Genomic DNA, 20,451 nt, shown 5'->3' on the forward strand with positions numbered 1-20,451 from the left:
TAAATACATAAATAAATATCAGTGACAGGAGTTTGAAGCTAGTGAATACAATGTTCATGGACACCATGAACACTCTCATAGGTTATTCCTGATGCCAGGAGGACACCAGTGTGGATTTGAATTGTGCACCACTGAGCAATTGTGTGATCCTAGGGAGTGACTTAAACTTACCAGACCTCATCTGGAGGTTTGTAGTGTTTTGTTACAGCAGTCCTAGGTAACTAACATACACTCTCTCCCTGTTTTCTTTTCTTTTTTAAATTTATTTTTATCTCTTTTTTTTTTTTTTTTTGAGATGGAGTCTCCCTCTGTCGCCCAGGCTGGAGTGCAGTGGCACGATCTCAGCTCTGCAAGCTCCGCCTCCCAGGTTCACGCCATTCTCCTGCCTTCCTGCCTCAGCCTCCCACGTAGCTGGGACTACAGGTGCCCACCACTACGCCCGGCTAATTTTTTGTATTTTTTAGTAGAGACGGGGGTTCACCATGTTAGCCAGTATGGTCTCGATCTCCTGACCTCATGATCCGCCCGCCTCAGCCTCCAAAAGTGCTGGGATTACAGGCGTGAGCCACCACGCCTGGCCTTTATCTTTTCTTTTTTCTTTCTTTCTTTCTTTTGTTTTTGAGACGGAGTTTTGCTCTTTTTGCCCAGGCTGGAGTGCAATGGTGTGATCTCCACTCACTGCAACCTCCACCTCCTGGGTTCAAGCAATCCTCCTGTCTCAGCCTCCCAAGTAGCTGGGATTACAGGCATGCACCACCACGCTCAGCTAATTTTGTATCTTTAGTAGAGATGGGGTTTTACCATGTTGGTCAGGCTGGTCTCTAACTCTTGAGCTCAGGTGATGCACCCAGCTCGGCCTCTCAAAGTGCTGGGATTACAGGCATGAGCCACTGCACCAGGCCTATCCTTTCTTTCTTTTTATTTGTTTTTATCTTTTCTTTCATTTTGTGTATTTTTATCTGGGTGAGAGAAAGTGTTCAACACCAGGAGATTGTAGGGATTCTGTGAGATACCGAACCCACACCCTGGCCTGCCTTTGTGCTGTCTTGCCCTTCCCTGGGGTCTCACATCCCTCCTCTGTCCACAGTCCTCCACGGCTCCCACCTCCCTCAGGGTAAAAGACCAAGGCCTCCCTGCAGCCCACAAGGCCCTTCATGACCTGTCCCTGTCATCTCCCTGTCCTCACCTCTCCCCCATCAACTCACTTCCTTCCAGCTGTACACACAGACCCTGTGATGATGCCAGAACAGATAACAAAACAGGCACAGCCCAACCTGAGGACCCTTATGCATGCTGTTCCCTCCATTTAGAATGCTCCTGCCCCAGATCCCCTTGACTTCAATCAGGCCTCTGGTCATATATCGCCTCCTCCAAGAAGCCTTCCATGCTTCCATGAACTCCCGCTCTAAAAAGCCCCCTGGACTGGGTTGAATAGTGTCCCCTCCCCTAAATTCATGCCCACCTAGAACTTGTGAATGAGGCTTTATTTGGAAATACAGTCTTTGCAGATGAAATCAATTTAAGATGAGGTCCTCCTGCATTAGGGTGGGTCCTAATCCAGTGTGACTCGTGTCCTTATAAGAAGAGGGAAATGGCCAGGCACAGTGGCTCATGCCTGTAATTCCAGCACTTTGGGAAGCCAAGGTGGGCAGATAACCTGAGATCCGGAGTTCAAGACCAGCCTGACCAACATGGAGAAACCCCGTCTCTACAAAAAAGACAAAATTAGCCAGGCGTGGTGGTGGGTGCCTGTAATCCCAGCTACTTGGGAGGCTGAGGCAGGAGAATCACTTGAACCCGGGAGGCGGTGGTTGCAGTGAGCCGAGATCGTGCCATTGCACTCCAGCCTGGGCAACAAGAGCGAAACTCGGTCTCAAAAAAACAAAAAAGAAGGAAATGGCAGGCTTGGTGGCTCATGCCTGTGTAATCACAGCACTTTGGGAGGCCGAGGTGGGCAGATCACCTGAGGTCGGGAGTTCAAGACCAGCCTGGCCAACATGGTGAAACCCTGTCTCTACTAAAAATACAAAAAAATTAGCCAGGCAGGGTGGTAGGTGCCTGTAATCCCAGCTACTCAGGAGGCTGAGGCAAGAGAATCACTCCAATCCAGGAGGCAGTGGTTGCAGTGAGCCAAGGTCGCACCATTGCACTCCAGGCTGGGTGACAAGAGTGAACCTCAGTCTCAAAAAGAAAAAAAAAGAAGAAGAAGAAGAAGGAAATTCAGAAACAGAGACAGACACACGCAAAGGAGAAGGCTACACAACAGAAGCTGAGATTGGAGTGATGCAGCTACAGGCCAAGGATAGCTGCCACCACCAGAAACCAGGCAGAGGTGAGGAAGGGTCCTTCAGAAGGAACATGGCCCTGTCGAAACCTTGATTTTGGACTCCTGGTCTCCTGAACTGTACAGTAAAGTTCTATTGTCAAAAAGCACCAGTTTCTAGTATTTTGTTACAGCAATCCTAGGTAACTAACATACAGTCTCTCCTCTTGTCTCCCTGTTTTCTTTTCTTTCTTTTTACGTATTTTTATCCTTTTTTTTTTTTTTTTTTTTTTCCTGAGACAGAATCTCACTCTGTCAACCAGGTTGGAGAGCAGTGGTGCCATCTGGGCTCACTGCAACCTCTGCCTCCCAGTTACAGCGATTCTCCTGCCTCAGCCTCCCAAGTAGCTGGGATTACAGGTGTGCACCATCACGCCTGGCTAATTTTTGTATTTTTAGTAGAAACAGGGTTTTGCCATATTGACCAGGCTGGTTTCCAACTCCTGACCTCAGGTGATTCGCCAGCCTCGGCCTCCCAAAGTGCTGGGATTACAGGCGTGAGCCACCATGTCCAGCCTATTTTTATCTTTTTAGAGACAGGGTCTTACTCTGTCACCCAGGCTGGAGTGCAGTGATGCAATCATAGTTCACTGCAGCCTCAAACTCCTGGACTCAAGCGATTCTCCTGCCTCAGCCTCCCAAGTAGATGGGACTACAGACACATGCCGCCACACCCAGCTATTTTTCTAAAAGCACTATTTTGGCAGAGACAGGGTCTTGCTATGTTGCCTAGGCTGGTCTCAAACCCCTGGCCTCAAACCATCCTCCCACCTCAGCCTCCCAAAGCAACGGGATTAAAGGCGTGAGTCTGTTTTCAACCCAGCCTTTTATTTCCCACACAACACTCATTTCCACCTGTAAAAAGATACAGTTGATGCTCATTATCCATGGATTCTGGCATCACAAATTGGCCTGCTTGGCTGCGTGTGGTGGCTCATGCTTGTAATGCCAACAATTTGGAAGGCCGAGGCGGGCAGGCCGCCCGAGGTCAGAGTTCAAGACCAGCCTGGCCAACATGGTGAAACCCCCTTCTCTACTAAAAATACAAAAATTAGCTGCACATGGTGGCAGGTGCCTGTAATCCCAGCTGCTTGAGAGGCTGAGACAGGAGAATCGCTTGAACTCGGGAGGTGGAGGTTGCAGTGAGCCGAGATCACACCACTGCACTCCAGCCTGGGCGACAGAGCATCTCAAAAAAAAAAAAAAAAAAAAAAATTGACCTGCTTGCTAAAATGTATTTAACCCCAAGATCAGTACTGGTGGAGCTCTCAAAGCCATTCTCAGTCACGTGCAGACAGAGCAGCAAAAACTTTGAGTGGCGCTACACACCCGTCCCCAGCTGAGGTCACACAAGGCAACACTCTGCCTTCCTGTCTCAGCTCTCATCGTATAAACAAGTGCTCTTTTGGAGTCCATTGAGTTGTGCTGGGGTTTTTTTTTGTTTTTTTGTGGGATTTTTTTTTTTTTTTTCCTCATTTTTGTGCTTTTTGTTGGTGATTTTGCTGTTGACATTGGCCCCAAGCACAATGCTGGTGTGGAGTCCCGTGTTCCTGCACACAGCGTCTTATTTCATTTTGTGCTGCCATCACAGAATTCCATAGACTGGGTAGTTTATAAAGAACAGAGATTTATTTCTTACAGTTGGAGGCTGGGATGTCCAAGGTCAAGGGGCCTGCACCTGGCAAGGGCCTTCTTGTCCCATCATCCCATGGCTAAGTTTCTTAGAAAAATTATACTTTTCCAGACCAAGCGCGGTGACTCATGCCTGCAATCCCAGCACTTTGGGAGGCCAAGGTGGGTGGATCACCTGAGGTCAAGAGTTCGAGACCAGCCTGGCCAACATGGTAAAACCTCGTCTCTACTAAAAATACAAAAATTAGCCAGGCGTGATGGTGGATGCTTGTAATCCCAGCTACTCAAGAGGCTGAGGCAGGAGAATCTCCTGAACCCAGGAGGCAGGGTTTGCAGTGAGCTGAGATCTCGCCATTGTACCCCAGCTGGGGCAACAGAACAAAAACTCTGTCTCAAAAAAATAAAAAAGAAAAGAAATGAAAAGAAAAATCACACTTTTCCATTTTGTTTAATTTTGTTTTGTTTCAGAGACAGGGTCTCCCTCTGTCATCCAGGCTGGAGTGCAGTGGCAAAATCATGGCTCACTGTAGCCTCGACCTCCCTGGCTCCAGTGATCCTCCCACCTCAGCCTCCCAAGTAGCTGGGACTACAGGCATGTGCCACCCTGCCTGGCTAATTTTTCTGTTTTTTTGTAGAGACAGGGCCTCGCTATGTTGCCCAGGCTGATCTCAAACTCCCGGCCCCAAACAACCCTCCTGCCTCAGCCTCCCAAAGCACTGGGATTACAAGCATGAGCCACCTCGCCTGGCCAGAATTACGTATTTAATCTAATCCTTACCACAACTCCATTAGATGGTGCCATGGTTTGAATGTGTCCCCCAAAATTCATATGTTGGAAGGGCAAAGAGAGAGGGTGAGAGAACAAGAAAAATCAGACTCACAGCCTCAATCCTCCCCTTTTTTCTTTGAGATGGAGTTTCGCTCTTGTTGCCCAGGCTGGAGTGCAATGGTGCAATCTCGACTCACTGCAACTTCCACCTCCCAGGTTCAAGCAATTCTCCTGCCTCAGCCTCCCAAGTAACTGGGGTTACAGGCACGCGTCACCACGCCCAGCTAATTTTGTATTATTTTAGTAGAAATGGGATTTCTCCATGTTGGTCAAGCTGGTCTCGAACTCCCGACCTCAGGTGATCCGCCAGCCTCGGCCACCCAAAGTGCTGGGATTACAAGCGTGAGCCACTGCGCCCAGCCTAATCTTCCCCTTTATTTGAGATGGAGTCTTCCTCTGTTGCCCAGGCTGGAATGCAGTGGTGTAATAACAGCTCCCACAGCCTCAACCTCCCTGGGCTCAGATGATCCTCCTGCCTCAGCCTCCCAAATAGCTGGGACTACAGACTCCTGCCTACCACACTCAGCTAATTTTTTTTTTTTTTGGTAGAGACAGGGTCTTGCTATGTTGCCCAGGCCAGTCTTAAACCCCTGGCCTCAAAGGATCCTCCTGCCTCACCCTCCCAAAGTGCTGGGGTTACAGGCATTAACCACTGCACCCAGCCCGCAACCCCTTTTCAAATTGGTCCTAATCTATTCAGGAGGGTGGAATCTTCATGACCTAAACACCTCCCCTTATGCCCCACTTCCCAACACTGTCGCACAGGCGACTGAGTTTCCAACACATGGCTTCTGTGGGGACACATTCAAACCACAGTACACAGAAGACTGTGATGAGTCTCACGGAGAAAATCTGTGTGTTAGAGAAGCTTCATTCAGGCGCGAGTGGTCTTGCTGTTAGCCATGAGTTCAATGTGAATGAAGCAACTATATATATTTAACAAGGTGTCTTTAAAAATAAACACATATAGGCTGGGCGCTGTGGCTCATGCTTGTAATCCCAGCACTTTGGGAGGCCAAGGCAAGACGGATTATGAGGTCAGGAGTTCGAGACCAGCCTGACCAACATGGAGAAACCCCATCTCTACTAAAAACACAAAATTAGCTGGGCGCGGTGGCGGGCGCCTGTAATCCCAGCGACTCGGGAGGCTGAGGCAGGAGAATCACTTGAACCCAGGAGGCAGAGGTTGCAGTGAGCTGAGATTGCACCATTGCACTTCAGCCTGGGTAACAAGAGCGAAACTCCGTCTCAAAAACTAAAAAATAAATAAACACATATAAGGCCCGGTGCAATGGCTTACACGCCTGTAATCCCAGCACTTTGGGAGGCCAAGGTGGGCAGATCACTTGAGGCCAGGAGTTCAAGACCAGCCTGGCCAACATGGCAAAATGCCATCTCTACTAAAAATACAAAAATTAGCCAGACATGGTGGTGTGCACCTGTGGCCCCAGCTATTCTGGTGGCTGAGGCTCCCACTTGAGCCTGGGAGACAGAGGTTGCAGTGAGCCAAGACTCCACCACTGCACTCTAGCCTGGGCAACAGAGCGAGACTCTGTCTCAATAAAATAAAATAAAATAACACATATAAAGCAAGGTTATGTATTGATCAGTTGATTAAAATGCTGTGACCAGAGGCTCATAGGAACCTAACCTTGTATTTCCCCAGGAACAACAGTTTAGTGTTCCCTAATTCAGTGTCCATGGTGACATTAAAGAACAGAACTACCACAAATAAAGAGAATCGACTCTGTGTATTCATTTATTGGTTCTTTTGTCTTTTTCTCCTGCTGTGAGAGTGCAGATGTTGTTCTCTTCTTCTGCCTGAACAAGGCACACAGTAGGTGCCCAATAAATGTTTGTTGAATCAATCAACTAATGAATAACATCAGAGTGGCTGGGCACTATGGCTTACGCCTGTAATCCCAACACTTTGGGAGGCGGAGGCAGGTGAATCACCAGAGGTCAAGAGTTTGTTTTTTTTTTTTTTTTTTTGAGATGGAGTCTTGCTCATCACCTAGGCTGGAGAGCAGTGGCACGATCTCGGCTCACTGCAAGCTCCGCCTCCCGGGTTCACGCCATTCAGGATTCACGCCATTCAGGATGGTCTCGATCTCCTGACCTTGTGATCCGCCCGCCTCGGCCTCCCAAAGTGCTGGGATTACAGGCGTGAGCCACCGCGCCCGGCCAGAGGTCAAGAGTTTGAAACCAGCCTGGCCAACATGGTGAAACCCCATCTCTACTAAAAATGCAAAAATTAGCTGGGCATGGTGGCGGGCACCTGTAATCTCAGCTACTCGGGAGGCTGAGGTTGGAGGACCGCTTGAGTCTAGGAGCGTGAGGTTGCAGTGAGTTATGATGGCACCACTGCACTCCAGCCTCTGGGTGGCAGAGTGGGACCCCGTCTCAAAAAATAATAGTAAATAAAAGGCTAGGCATGGTGGCTTATGCCTGTAATCCCAGCACTTTGAGAGACTGAGGCAGGTGGATCACCTGAGGTCAGCAGTTCAAAACCAGCCTGGCCAAAATGGTGAAACTCGGTCTCTACTAAAAATACAAAAACGAGCCAGGCGTGGTGGCAGGCGCCCGTGATTCCAGCTACATGAGAGGCTGAGGCAGGAGAATTGCTTGAACCTGGGAGACAGAGGTTGCAGTGAGCCAAGACCATACAACTGCACTCCAGCCTGGGAGACAGAGAGAGACTCTGTCTCACACACACACACACACACACACACACACTAATAATAATAATAATAATAATAATAATAATAATAATAATATAGCTTCTGTGCCAGGTACCATTCTAAGTCTCTTATAAGAACTACATATTTGCCGGGCGCGGTGGCTCAAGCCTGTAATCCCAGCACTTTGGGAGGCCGAGACGGGCGGATCACGAGGTCAGGAGATCGAGACCATCCTGGCTAACACGGTGAAACCCCGTCTCTACTAAAAATACAAAAACTAGCCGGGCGAGGTGGCGGGCGCCTGTAGTCCCAGCTACTCCGGAGGCTGAGGCAGGAGAATGGCATAAACCCGGGAGGTGGAGCTTGCAGTGAGCTGAGATCCGGCCACTGCATTCCAGTCCGGGCGACAGAGCGAGACTCCGTGCGGCACTATTCACAATAGCAAAGACTTGGAATCAACCCAAATGTCCATCAGTGACAGACTGGATTAAGAAAATGTGGCACATATACACCATGGAATACTATGCAGCCATAAAAAAGGATGAGTTTGCGTCCTTTGTAGAGACATGGATGCAGCTGGAAACCATCATTCTTAGCAAATTATCACAAGAAGAGAAAACCAAACACCGCATGTTCTCACTCATAGGTGGGAACTGAACAATGAGCTCACTTGGACTCGGGAAGGGGAACATCACACACTGGGGCCTATCATGGGGAGGGGGGAGGGGGGAGGGATTGCATTGGGGAGTTATACCTGATATAAATGATGAATTGATGGGTGCTGACGAGTTGATGGGTGCAGCACACCAACATGGCACATGTATACATATGTAACCTGCACGTTATGCACATGTACCCTAGAACTTAAAAGTATAATAAAAAAATAAAAATAAAAAAAAAAATAAAAAAAAAAAAAAAAGAACTACATATTTAATCTAACCCTCACCACAAGGAGCTTCCAATCTGGGTCTCGGATTCTGTGGCTGAAAAGTGGAGATAGGAAAAGGCTTAGGGGCTGAGGAAGGGGGGATGGGTCTGGAAGTCAGAGCCTTTTGGAGACAGGGGTTCAGGGGAGACAGTTGCAGTTAAGCCCAGTTCCCAACCCAGCCCAGACACAGCAGGAGACAGGAGAGAGACGGCTCCAGGGGACACTGGCGTGGAAGCAAGAGGAGGCAAATCATGGTCTATATGTACAATGGAATATCATTCAAACTTAAAACATGTATGAGCAGCCGGGCACGGTGGCTCGAGGCTGTAATCCCCAGCATTTTGGGAGGCCGAGGCGGGTGGATTGCCTGAGGTCAGGAGTTCGAAACCAGCCTGACCAATATGGTGAAACTCTGTCTCCACTAAAATACAAAAATTAGCCAGGCGTGATGTCAGGTGTCTGTAATCTCAGCTACTCGGGAGGCTGAGGCAGGAGAATTGCTTGAACCCAGGAGGCGGAGGTTGCAGTGAGCAGAGATCACACACCATTGCACTCCAGCCTGGGCAATAAGAGCAAAACTCTGTTTAAAAAAAAAAAAAAAAGTATATGAGCTTGCTAGGGCTGCCAAAAAAATGCACCACAGACCTAGCTAAAACAATAGAAATTCGTTATCTCACAGTTCTGGAGCCTGGAGGTCCAAGTTCAAGGTGTCAGCAGGGTTGGTTTCCTCTGAGGCCTCTCTCCTTGACTTGTAGATGGCCACCTTCTCTCTGTGTCTTCACATGGTCATTGTCGGAGGGTTGGTGGGGCAGGGTTTTAAATGCTCACAGAGGCCAGACTTAGTGGCTCACATCTGTAATCCCAGCACTTTTGGGAGGCTGAGGCAAGATGATTGCTTAAGGTCAGGGGCTTGAGACCAGCCCGGGCAACATAGTGAGACCCCATCTCTATAAAAATTTTTTTAATTAGCTCAGCCTATAGTCCCAGCTATTCAGGAGGTTGAGGTGAGACGTGGGAGAGGATCACTTGAACCCAGGAATTCAAGGTTGCAGTGAGCTGTGATTGTGCTACTGCACTCCAGTCTGGGTGACAGAACAAGACCCTTCCTCTTAAATAAAACTAATTATTTTTTTAAAAGTTCACTGAGAGGCCGGGCGTGGTGGCTCAGCCTGTAATCTCAGTACTTTGGGAGGCCGAGGCGGGTGGATCATGAGGACAGGAGTTCAAGACCAGCCTGGCCAAGATGGTGAAACTCTATCTCTACTAAAAACACAAAAAATTAGCTGGGTGCGGTGGCAGATGCCTGTAATCCCAGCTACTTGGGAGGTCGAGGCGGGTGGATCATGAGGTCAGGAGTTCAAGACCAGCCTGGCCAAGATGGTGAAACCCCATCTCTACTAAAAACACAAAAAAATTAGCTAGGCGTGGTGGCAGAGGCCTGTAATCCCAGCTACTTGGGAGGTTGAGGCAGGAGAATCGCTTGAACTCGGAAGGCGGAGGTTGCAGTGAGCCAAGATCGTGCCACTGCACTCCAGTCTGACGACAGAGTAAGACTCCGTCTCAAAAAAAAAAAAAACTCACTGAGTCTTGTCTTATCCTGGGTCCCATTCCTTCATCTGAGTAACAGCCAATGGTTAGCTTCTACTCTCTTAGAGACAGACTGCCTTAGCAAGACAAAAAGCAACAACAAAATGTCTTGTGAATGTTAAAGTAGGGATACTGGCCGGCCACGGTGGCTCATGCTTGTTATTCCAGCATTTTGGGAGGCTGAGGCAGTTGGATCACTTGAGGTCAGGAGTTTGAGACCAGCCTGATCAACATGGTGAAACCCCACCTCTACTAAAAATACAAAAAAAAAAAAAAAAAATTAGCCACGCATGGTGGTGGGTGTCTGTAATCCCAGCTACTCAGGAGGCTGTGGCAACAGAATCACTGGAACCTGGAAGGCAGAGGTTGCAGTCAACTGAGATCATGCCACTATGCTCCAGCCTGGGCAACAGAGCAAGACTCCATCTCAAAAAATAAAATAATAAAATAAAATAGGGATACTGAAATAATTAACAACCCTGGGCTGAGAGGAAATCTACTGTTCCTAGTGGATGGCAGCATAGGCAGAAGATGACCCAGGATCAGACTGGTTGTTCTCACTCCCACTCCTACACCTGCAGGGAACATTGGTCAGTGTTTGGAAATGTTTTTCTTTTTTTTTTTTTTTTTTGAGACGGAGTCTCGCTCTGTTCCCCAGGCTGGAGTGCAGTGGCCGGATCTCAGCTCACTGCAAGCTCCGCCTCCCGGGTTTACGCCATTCTCCTGCCTCAGTCTCCCGAGTAGCTGGGACTACAGGCGCCCGCCACCTCGCCCGGCTAGTTTTTTGTATTTTTTAGTAGAGACGGGGTTTCACAGTGTTAGCCAGGATGGTCTCGATCTCCTGACCTTGTGATCCGCCCGTCTCGGCCTCCCAAAGTGCTGGGATTACAGGCTTGAGCCACCGCGCCCGGCCTGGAAATGTTTTTCATTGTCACATTTGCAGGTGCTACTGGCATCTGGTAGGTAGAGACCAGGGATGCTGCTGAACACCATACAATACACAGGACAGCCCTCCACAGTCAGGAACTATCTGGCCCAAAACATCACCAATGCTAAGGATGAGAAACCACACGCTGGAAATCGCGTGGTCCACCACAGGCATAAACATCATCACCATCATCATCATCATCACCATCACCATCATCATTATATTGATGAGATTTACTGTGCACTTACTGGATATCAAGTCCAGTTCTAAGTGCTTTACATACATTGACCCTTTTACCTTCATAACAACACTATAAGGTGGGTACTATTACAGTCCTCATTTTCAGAGACGATAAGTAACTGGCTGCAATGGACTGAATGTTTATGTACACCCAAAATTTATATGTTGAAATCCTAACCCCCTAGGTGATATTACTGGGAAGCAGGGCCTTTGAGAGGTAATTAGGTCATGAGGGTGGAGCCCTCACGAATGCGATTAGTGCTCTTATACAAGATACCTCAGAGAGCTCACTCACCCCTTTCACCACACGGGGCTACAGGAAGAAGATGGTGCTGACCTATGAACCAGGAAGTGGGTCCTAACCAGATATGAAGTTTCTGGCACCTTGATCTTGGGCTTCTCAGCCTCCAGAACAATGAGAAATAAATCTCTGTTGTTTATAAGCCACCCACTTTATATAGTTTGTTACAGTAAGCAAAAGTCACTCAACTGATAAATAGCAAAGACAGATTCCAACTCAGATGCCTGGCCACCCCCAGGTAGGGTGGGAGAATACCTCAAAACAATTGGATCAATTGGGCTTACATTTTTTTCTCCTGTAGCTGAACGAGGACTTGGAATAGGAGTTAAGAGGGATTATAAAATACTCATTCTGCCAGACGCAGTAGCTCACACCTGTAACCCCTACATTTTGAGAGGCCAAGGCAGGAAGATTGCTTCAGCCTAGGAGTTCGAGACCAGCCTGGGCAACATAATGAGACCCCTTCTCTACAAAAACTTAAAAATCAGCCAAGAGAGGTGACACATGCCTGTAGTCCCAGCTACTTAGGAGGCCGAGGTAGGAGGATCTCATGAACCTAGGAGGTTGAGGCTACAGTGAGCCATGTTTGCACCCCTGCACTCCAGCCTGGGTAACAGAACAAGACTCTGTCTCAAAAACATAAAACAGCAGGGCTGAGTGCAGTGGTTCATGCCTTTGGGACACCAAGGTGGGCATTTTGGGATTCCAAGGTGGGTATTTTGGGATTCCAAGGTGGGCAGATTGCTTGAGGACAAGAGTTTAACACCAGCCTGGCCAAGATGGTGAAACCCCATCTCTACTGAAAACACAAAAATTAGCCAGTCGTGGTGCGCATGTCTGTAATCCCAGCTACTTCGGAGGCTGAGATAAGAGAATCGCTTGAACCTGGGAGGTGGAGGTTGCAGTGAGCTGAGATTGCACCACTGCACTCCAGCCTAGGTGACAGAGCAAGACTCAGCCTGCCTCAAAATAATAATAATAATAATAATAATAATAATAATAATAATAATAATAGTAATGAAGTAACAAAATAAAATATTCATCCTATTTCTCGCACACCTGAGCTTTAGGATTCACGTCTATGTGCCTCCTTCTGGGAGTACCAAGTCCCCACATTGGTACTTGTGGGACGTTTTCTCCAGCTGTGAATAAGCTAAGCTCTTCCTATTATAGAAATAACCTTGCTTGGCTGTGGGGCGATGGGGGTGTGTGTTGGGACTAAACATGGGGCTAGCTATTCCAGGAGTTAGTTCAGAAATTAGGGGGTGTGGCCGGGCGCGGTGGCTCACGCCTGTATTCCCAGCGTGTTGGGAAGCCAAGGTGGGCAGTTCACCTGAGGTTAGGAGTTCGAGACCAGCCTGGCTAACACTGTGAAACGTCCTCTCTACTAAAAATACAAAAATGAGCTGGGCATGGTGGTGGGCGCTTGTAATCCCAGCTACTCAGGAGGCTGAGGCAGGAGAATCGCTTGAACCCGGGAGGCAGAGCTTGCAGTAAGCCAAGAGCACACCACTGCACTCCAGCCTGGGTGACAGAGCAAGACTTCATCTCAAAAAATAATAATAATACTTGGCCTCTTCTACCAGACCCAGGCCACCCCAGGAAAGGTGGCTGAGACGGGGAAGCCAGGGATGCCCAGAGGAGACCAGATGTAGCCAGGAGGGTGTCTAGGAAGGATCAGGGTAAATCAACATTGAGTGAAGTCACAGAGAGGCGTCCCCCCAGTGCCCAGCACTCGGACCTCCTCAACACAGCTGAGCCCAATCAAACACCCCCTCCTGCCTCATCCTCATCCTCCTGCTATCCCATGCAGCCCGGACACCTAGGCAGTTTGGGGCACCCCCCGCCCCCAAACTGTGACAACATCCACCCCACACTTGGGCCAGGCACACAAACCTCACATCTGCTCCCTGGGATGAGGGACCTGCAGAGACCGCCTGTTCTACAACCTGTTTCCACCCTTTCTATCCACTTCACCCCTACTGCTCCCTCCACGTGGCCTCAGGGACCTGCACGGAGCTGTCCAGCCCACGTATTGCGACCTGGTCCGCAGCCTGCCTGAGGTTTTCTCCATGGCCCTACTCCGGCCTCCCATCCAGAGACCTCCTCCCAAGTCTCTATTCTTCTCCTATCCCCAGTTCACCTCTCCCCACCCAGAAAATCTCTTTCCTAGGCTCCAGTCTGGGATACTTGTTTCTTTTCTTTATTTAATTTTTTTTTTTTTTTTTTTTGAGACAGAGCCTGGCTCTATCGTCTAGGCTGGAGTGCAGTGGCACGATCTCAGCTCGCCACAACCTCCACCTCCCGAGTTCAAGTGATTCTCCTGCCTCAGCCTCCTAAGTAAGCTGGGACTACAGGCATGCCACAATGCCCAGCTAATTTTTTATTTTTAGTAGAGACAGGGTGTCACCATGTTAGCCAGGCTGGTCTCGAACTCCTGACCTAGTGATCCGCCCACCTTGGCCTCCCAGTGTTGGGATTACAGGCGTGAGCCAGCACACCCGGCCTACTTGTTTCCTACACAAGATTCTCTCTGGCTCACATCTATAATCCCAGCAATTTGGGAGGCCAAGGCAGGCAGATCACCTGAGGTCAGGAGTTCGAGACCAGCCCAGCCAAGATGGTGAAACCCTGTCTCTACTAAAAATACAAAAATTAGCCAGGCACGGTGGTGCATGCCTGTAATTCCAGCTACTCGGAAGGCTGAGGCATGAGAATCGCTTGAACCTGGGTGGTGGAGCTTGCAGCAAGCCGAGATTACACCACTGCACTCCAGCCTGGGCGACAGAGCGAGACTCCAACCCCAAAAAAATAAAAATAAAAATATTCTCTCAAAGCTGTTTTTGCTGGAAGCCTTCCCTATCCCCGTAGGCATTGTGGAACTCCGGGTCCAGAAAATGCCTCTTTTTTTCCAAGGTGGACACTCCTTTCTTGGGGATATGAGACCAGCGCCCTTGCTCAGGGAAAGAACAGAGTAGAATAATAATAACCACAAAGATTTAAAAACAAACCAAAAAAAAAAAAAATTAAACAGATTAAAACAAAAAAAGAAAGATTAATAAACAGAAACATTTCTAAAAATCAAAAGCAAATGTTAATAAGGCATTTTAAAAATCAAAACAAAAAAAGTAAGATTAATAAAAAAACATAATAAAAACAGATTGGGTGTGGTGGCTCATGCCTGTAATCCCAACGCTTTGGGAGGCTGAGGTGGGAGGATCACTTGAGGCCAGGAGTTTGAGACCAGCCTGAGTAGGTGAGACCTTGTCACCACAAAAAATTTTTTTAAATTAGCCAGTTGTGGTGGTGAATGCCTGTAATCCCAGCTACCCAAGAGGCTGAGGCAGGAGGATTAATTGTACCCAGGAGTTGGAGTCTGCAGTGAACTGTGATGGTGCCACTGCACCCCAGCCTGAGTGACAGCAGAAGATCTTGTCTCTTCAAAAACAAAACAAAAACAAAAACAAAAGGCCAGGTGCGGTGGCTCATGCCTGTAATCCTAGCACTTTGGGAGGCTGAGGCAGGCAGATCATGAGGTCAGGAGATCGAGACCATCCTGGCTAACATGGTGAAACCCTGTCTCTACTAAAAAAATACAAAAAATTAGCCGGGTGTGGTGGTAGGCGCCTGTAGTCCCAGCTACTCAGGAGGCTGAGGCAGGAGAATGGCGTGAACCGGGAGGTGGAGCTTGCAGTGAGAACCAAGATCACATCACAGCACTCCAGCCTGGGTGACAGAGCGAGACTCCATCTCAAAACAAAACAAAACAAAAAAAAACAAAGAAGGCCGGGCGCGGTGGCTCAAGCCTGTAATCCCAGCACTTTGGGAGGCCGAGACGGGCGGCTCATGAGGTCAGGAGATCGAGTCCATCCTGGCTAACACGGTGAAACCCCGTCTCTACTAAAATCCGGCCACTGCACTCTAGCCCGGGCGACAGAGCAAGACTCCGTCTCAAAAAAAAAAAAAAAAACAAAGAAAAGGCCTGTAATCCTAGTACTTTGGGAGACTAAGGCTGGTGGATCACCTGAGGTCAGGAGTCCGAGACCAGCCTGGCCCCAATATGGTGAAACCCCTTCTCTACTAAAAATACAAAAATTAACCTGACATGGTGGCGGGTGCCTATAATCCCAGCTACCCGGGAGGCTGAGGCAGGAGAATCTACTTGAACCTGGCAGGCAGAGCTTGCAGTGAGCCGAGATCGTGCCACTGCACTCCAGCCTGGGCAACAGAGCGAAACTCCATCTCAAAAAAAAAAAAAAAAAGAAAAAAGAAAAAGAAAAAAATTGTTTTAACTTTAAAAAATTAAAAATCCAAACAAAATAATAAATAGTAACAACAAAAACAGAAATAATCATAATCGCTACCACTTACTTTGTGCCCAGCACTATGGTAATAAGCACTCTCCCATCCATAGTGTTCAATCCTCATAGCCACCTGATTAAGCCCATTTTCCAGATGAGAAAACTGAGGTGTGGAAAAGTTTAAATAATGGAAAAAGATCGGCAAGGTGGGATTTGAACTCCCAGTCCTCGGCATTAAAAGATGAAGGAGGATGAAACATTAGTTGTGAACTATCACCCTACACAGAGACCAGCCTTACAGAGGTGTAAAGGTTGAGGTCTAGAGCGGCTTGAGCCGAGTATGTTGCACGTGGAGCATTTAGGGGTTGTGTGGGTTGAGAAACCTCCAGATAGCTGGGGGCTTCCAGCCATGGGGACTTTCAACTCTTGTAGGACACTGACCTGGCAACCACCGAACCCTTTTGGGCCCCAAAACTGCACGAGGCAGGGATGAAGCGGGTGGACCCAGCCCTCAGATCATTCTGGGCTCAATTTACAAGATAAGATTATCTGTGATATCCAAGTGAAGGCAGATGAACGTGTGTTTTGTTTTGGTTTGGTTTGGTTTGGTTTTTTTGAGTTGAAGTCTCGCTCTTGTCCCCCAGGCTTGAGCGCCTTGGCGCAGTCTCGGCTTGGCACAACCTCTGCCTCCTGGGTTCAAGCGATTCTCCTGCCTCGGCCCCGCGGATTAGCTGGGATTACAGGCGCACACCACCACACCCGGCTAATTTTTGTATTTTTAGTAGAGGCAGGACTTCACTATATTGGCCACGCTGGTCTAGAACTCAGGTGATCCGCCCGCCTGGGCCTCCCAAAGTGCTGGGATTACAGGCGTGAGCCACCGCGCCCGGCCAAATGTGTGTTTTGAATTTCAAGAGGAAGCGGGGTGGGGGCGGGAGAGTTGCGTTTCCTCTGCCAGGAGGGGTTTGAGTAAATATGCACTCCAAGAGAATCCCGTAGGAAACTGAGACCTGCCCTTCCCTGTCTCCCACGTCCAGGATTTTGGGCAGGACGTGGCCCCAGCTTGAAACTCCCTTCCTCCCCGTCTTTAACTGCCGAAGCCTTCCCTGCCCCTAAAACTTGGAGGTGAATTTTAATTTCAACTGACCTTCCGAAGGCATGATTTATCTCCACATTTAAGGGGATATCAAGCCACAGAGCTGGGGAAAAACGCCCAGCAGATGGGCTAAGGGTTAGGAGCTCCACTGTCAGGTGTAGTGACTTATGCCTGTGATCCCAGGACTTTGGGAGACCAAGGCGGGAGTATCACTTGAGCCTAGGAGTTCAAGACAAGCCTGGGCAAGACAGCAAGACCCCATCTCTACAAAAAAATTTAAAAATTAAGCGAGCATGGTGGCGAGTGCTGTAGTCCCAGCTACTTGGGAGACTGAGGTGGGGGAATCGCATGAGCCCAGGGGTTTGAGACCAGCCTGGGCAACATAGCAAGACCCCATCTCTACAAGAAAAAAAATTTTTTTTTTTTTTGAGACAGAGTCTCGCTCTGTTGCCCAGGCTGGAGTGCAGTGGCCAGATCTCAGCTCACTGCAAGCTCCGCCTCCCGGGTTTACACCATTCTCCTGCCTCAGCATCCTGAGTAGCTGGGACTACAGGCGCCCACCACCTCGCCCGGCTAGTTTTTTGTATTTTCTTTTAGTAGAGAGGGGGTTTCACCGGGTTAGCCAGGATGGTCTCGATCTCCTGACCTCGTGATCCGCCCGTCTCGGCCTCCCAAAGTGCTGGGATTACAGGCTTGAGCCACCGCGCCCGGCGAAAAAAATTTTTAAATAGCCAGACAAAATAGTGCATGCCTGTAGTCCCAGTTTCCTGGGAGGCTGAGGTAGGAGAATTGCTTGAGCCCAGGAAATTGAGGCTGCAGTGAGTCATGAGTGCGCCACTGCACCTGGGCCACAGAGCAACACCCTGTCTCAAAAAAAAAAAAAAGAGAGAGAGAGAGATGGGAGCTCTACCCACTGGGAAAAGGGTCGGCCCTCAGCACAATGATCCCAGGGCCCCCCCAGGACTCCCTCCTCCCCCCATCCCAGGGGAAGGTCTTCAACCTCAAAGTTCACCTGCCTTCCCGCTAAGTGGTCAAATTATGGGTGATTTTTACCTTGGTTGTTCTATTCTGGTTCTACCACTGCTAGCTGAGAGACCTTGAGCAAGTTACTCAACCTCTCTGGGCTTGTTTCCTCAGTTGCAAAATGGGCACCTACCTTGTAAGGCTGTTGTGAAGTTAAGACAGACCTCATGGCCCATGCTCCATCACCATCACCATCATTATCACGATTATCATTGCTACTTCTTTTTTTTTTTTTTTTTTTTTGAGATGGAATCTCAATCTGTCACCCAGGCTGGAGTGCAGGGGCGCGACCTTGGCTTACTGCAACCTCCGCCTCCCGGTTCAAGCGATTCTTTCGCCTCAGCCTCCTGATTATGGGATTACCTAATAGCTGGGATTACAGGTGCGCACCACCGCACCTGGCTAATTTTTGTACTTTTGGTAGACACGGGGTTTCACCATGTTGGGCAGGCTGGCCTCAAACTCCTGACCTCGTGATTCGCTCGCCTCGGCCTTCCAAAGTGCCGGGATCACAGATTACAGGCGTGAGCCACTGCGCCCCGCCGATTATCATTACTTCTATTTTCCTAGTTCCCACCGTCCAAGGGCAACAATGGAGTTCCATTGCGCCCTCCTGTGGCAGAGCTGCAGTACTGCATCCCTACGCACAACAACACTCAGGGTTCTAAAGGTTGGGAAGAATCCGAAAAACAATTTTTTTTTTTTTAAAGTCAGTCCAGGCTGGTTTACATAAAAAGAAAATGGGCACGGGAACCTTGCAGTTACTGTGCACTCCTCCTAGAACGCCTTCACACTCACACTGCCTTTTTTTTTTTTTTTTTTTTTTGAGACAGGGTCTCACTCTGTCGCCCAGGCTGGAGTACAGTGGCACGTTCACAGCTCACTGTAACCTCGAATTCCCTGGCTCAAGTGATCCTCCTGCCTCAGCCTCCCAAGTAGCTGGGACTACAGGTACGCACCACCATGCCCAGCTAATTTTTTTTTTTTTTTGCCGGTAACAGGCTCTCTTTCTTAACATTCAAACCACAATGTCATTGTCACCTCTTCTGAGAGCCCTTTTATTTGCTAGTGAGCCTATTTATTCAACAGTGGCCACTAACTGTGGGCGAAACCCTGCTAGGCACTCAAGGATACTGCTGTGGACCACACAGACAAAAACCCCTTCCCTCACGGAGCTGGCATTCCGGTGGGAGACACAAGAAGTCAGCAGATATAAGTATTTCATAGAGTACGTCCAGTAGTGACTCATGTTAAAAGAAATTGGGGAGTGCGAAAGGAAGCCCGTTGGGGTGTCATGTTGAAGTGAGGGGATCGGTGCAGGCCTCCCTAAGGAAATGAGGTTTGAGTCAAAACTTGAAAGACGGCCAGGTGCAGTGGCTCAAGCCTGTAATCCCAGCACACTGGGAGGCTGAGACAGGCAGATCACTTGAGGTCAGGAGTTCGAGACTAGCCTGGCCAACGTGGCAAAATCCCATCTCTACTAAAAATACAAAAATTAGCCAGACGTGGTGGCGCGCGCCTGTAATCCCAGCTACTTGAGAGGCTGAGGCAGGAGAATCGCTTGAACCCAGAAGGCAAAGGTTGCAGTGAGCTGAGATCGTGCCACTGCACTCTACTGAGATCACGCCACTGCACTCCAGCTTGGGTGACATCGAGACTCTGTTTCAAAGAGAAAAAAAAAAAAAATTCAAAGACAAAACAGACCTGGCCACGGAATATGGGGGTTGGGGAGGCAGGGTGTTCCAGGCAGAGGGAACAGCAAGTGCAAAGGCCTTGAGGCAAGACAGTGACCTTTGTGGGATGGAGATTGTTGTTCCTGGACATGTCCCCAGTACCTGGATCAGCACCTGACACAATGTAGTGTTCAATAAAGAGTGTGACTGCATTAAAGCCCATCTATGGGCTTCAGGAACAGCTTGCTCAGGGCTCAAATAATGATAGCCCCAGGGCCATTACTCTCCTCCATCTGGTGACTTCATTCATTTTTTATTTTTATTTATTTACTTAATTTTTTTTTTTTTATTTTTTTATTATTTTAGACAGAGTCTCACTCCGTCGCCCAGGCTGAAGTGCAGTGGCCCAATCTCAGCTCACTGCAACCTCCACCTCCGTGACTCAAGCCATCCTTCCACCTCAGCCTCCCAAGTAGCTGGGACCATAGGCATGCACCACCACGCCCTGGCTATTTCTCTGTATTTGTTAATAGTGATGGGGTCTTGCCATGTTGTCCAGGCTGGTCTCGAACTCCTGAGCTCAAGTGATCCACCCGCCTTGGCCTCCCAAAGTGCTGGGATTACAGGCGTGATCCCACATTTCCAGCTGGCTTCATTCTTATAAGAGGCCTCCCCCTGTTGTCTAAGATAGGGATTCAGCTTCAAATCCATTCCACTCAAGACACAAAAGTCAGGCCAGACTTAGCTCACAGCTGTAAATCCCAGCACTTTGGGAAGCTGGGGCAGGGAGACTGCTTGAGGTCAGGAGTTCAAGACCAACCTGGGCAACAGAGAGAGACCCTGTTTCTACAATTTGAGGCCAGGCACAGCGACTTACACCTGTAATCCTAACATTTTAGGAGGCTGAGG

The sequence above is a fragment of the Piliocolobus tephrosceles genome, chromosome 21, assembly GCF_002776525.5.
Source record: "Piliocolobus tephrosceles isolate RC106 chromosome 21, ASM277652v3, whole genome shotgun sequence".
Classification (NCBI taxonomy): Eukaryota; Metazoa; Chordata; class Mammalia; order Primates; family Cercopithecidae; genus Piliocolobus; species Piliocolobus tephrosceles.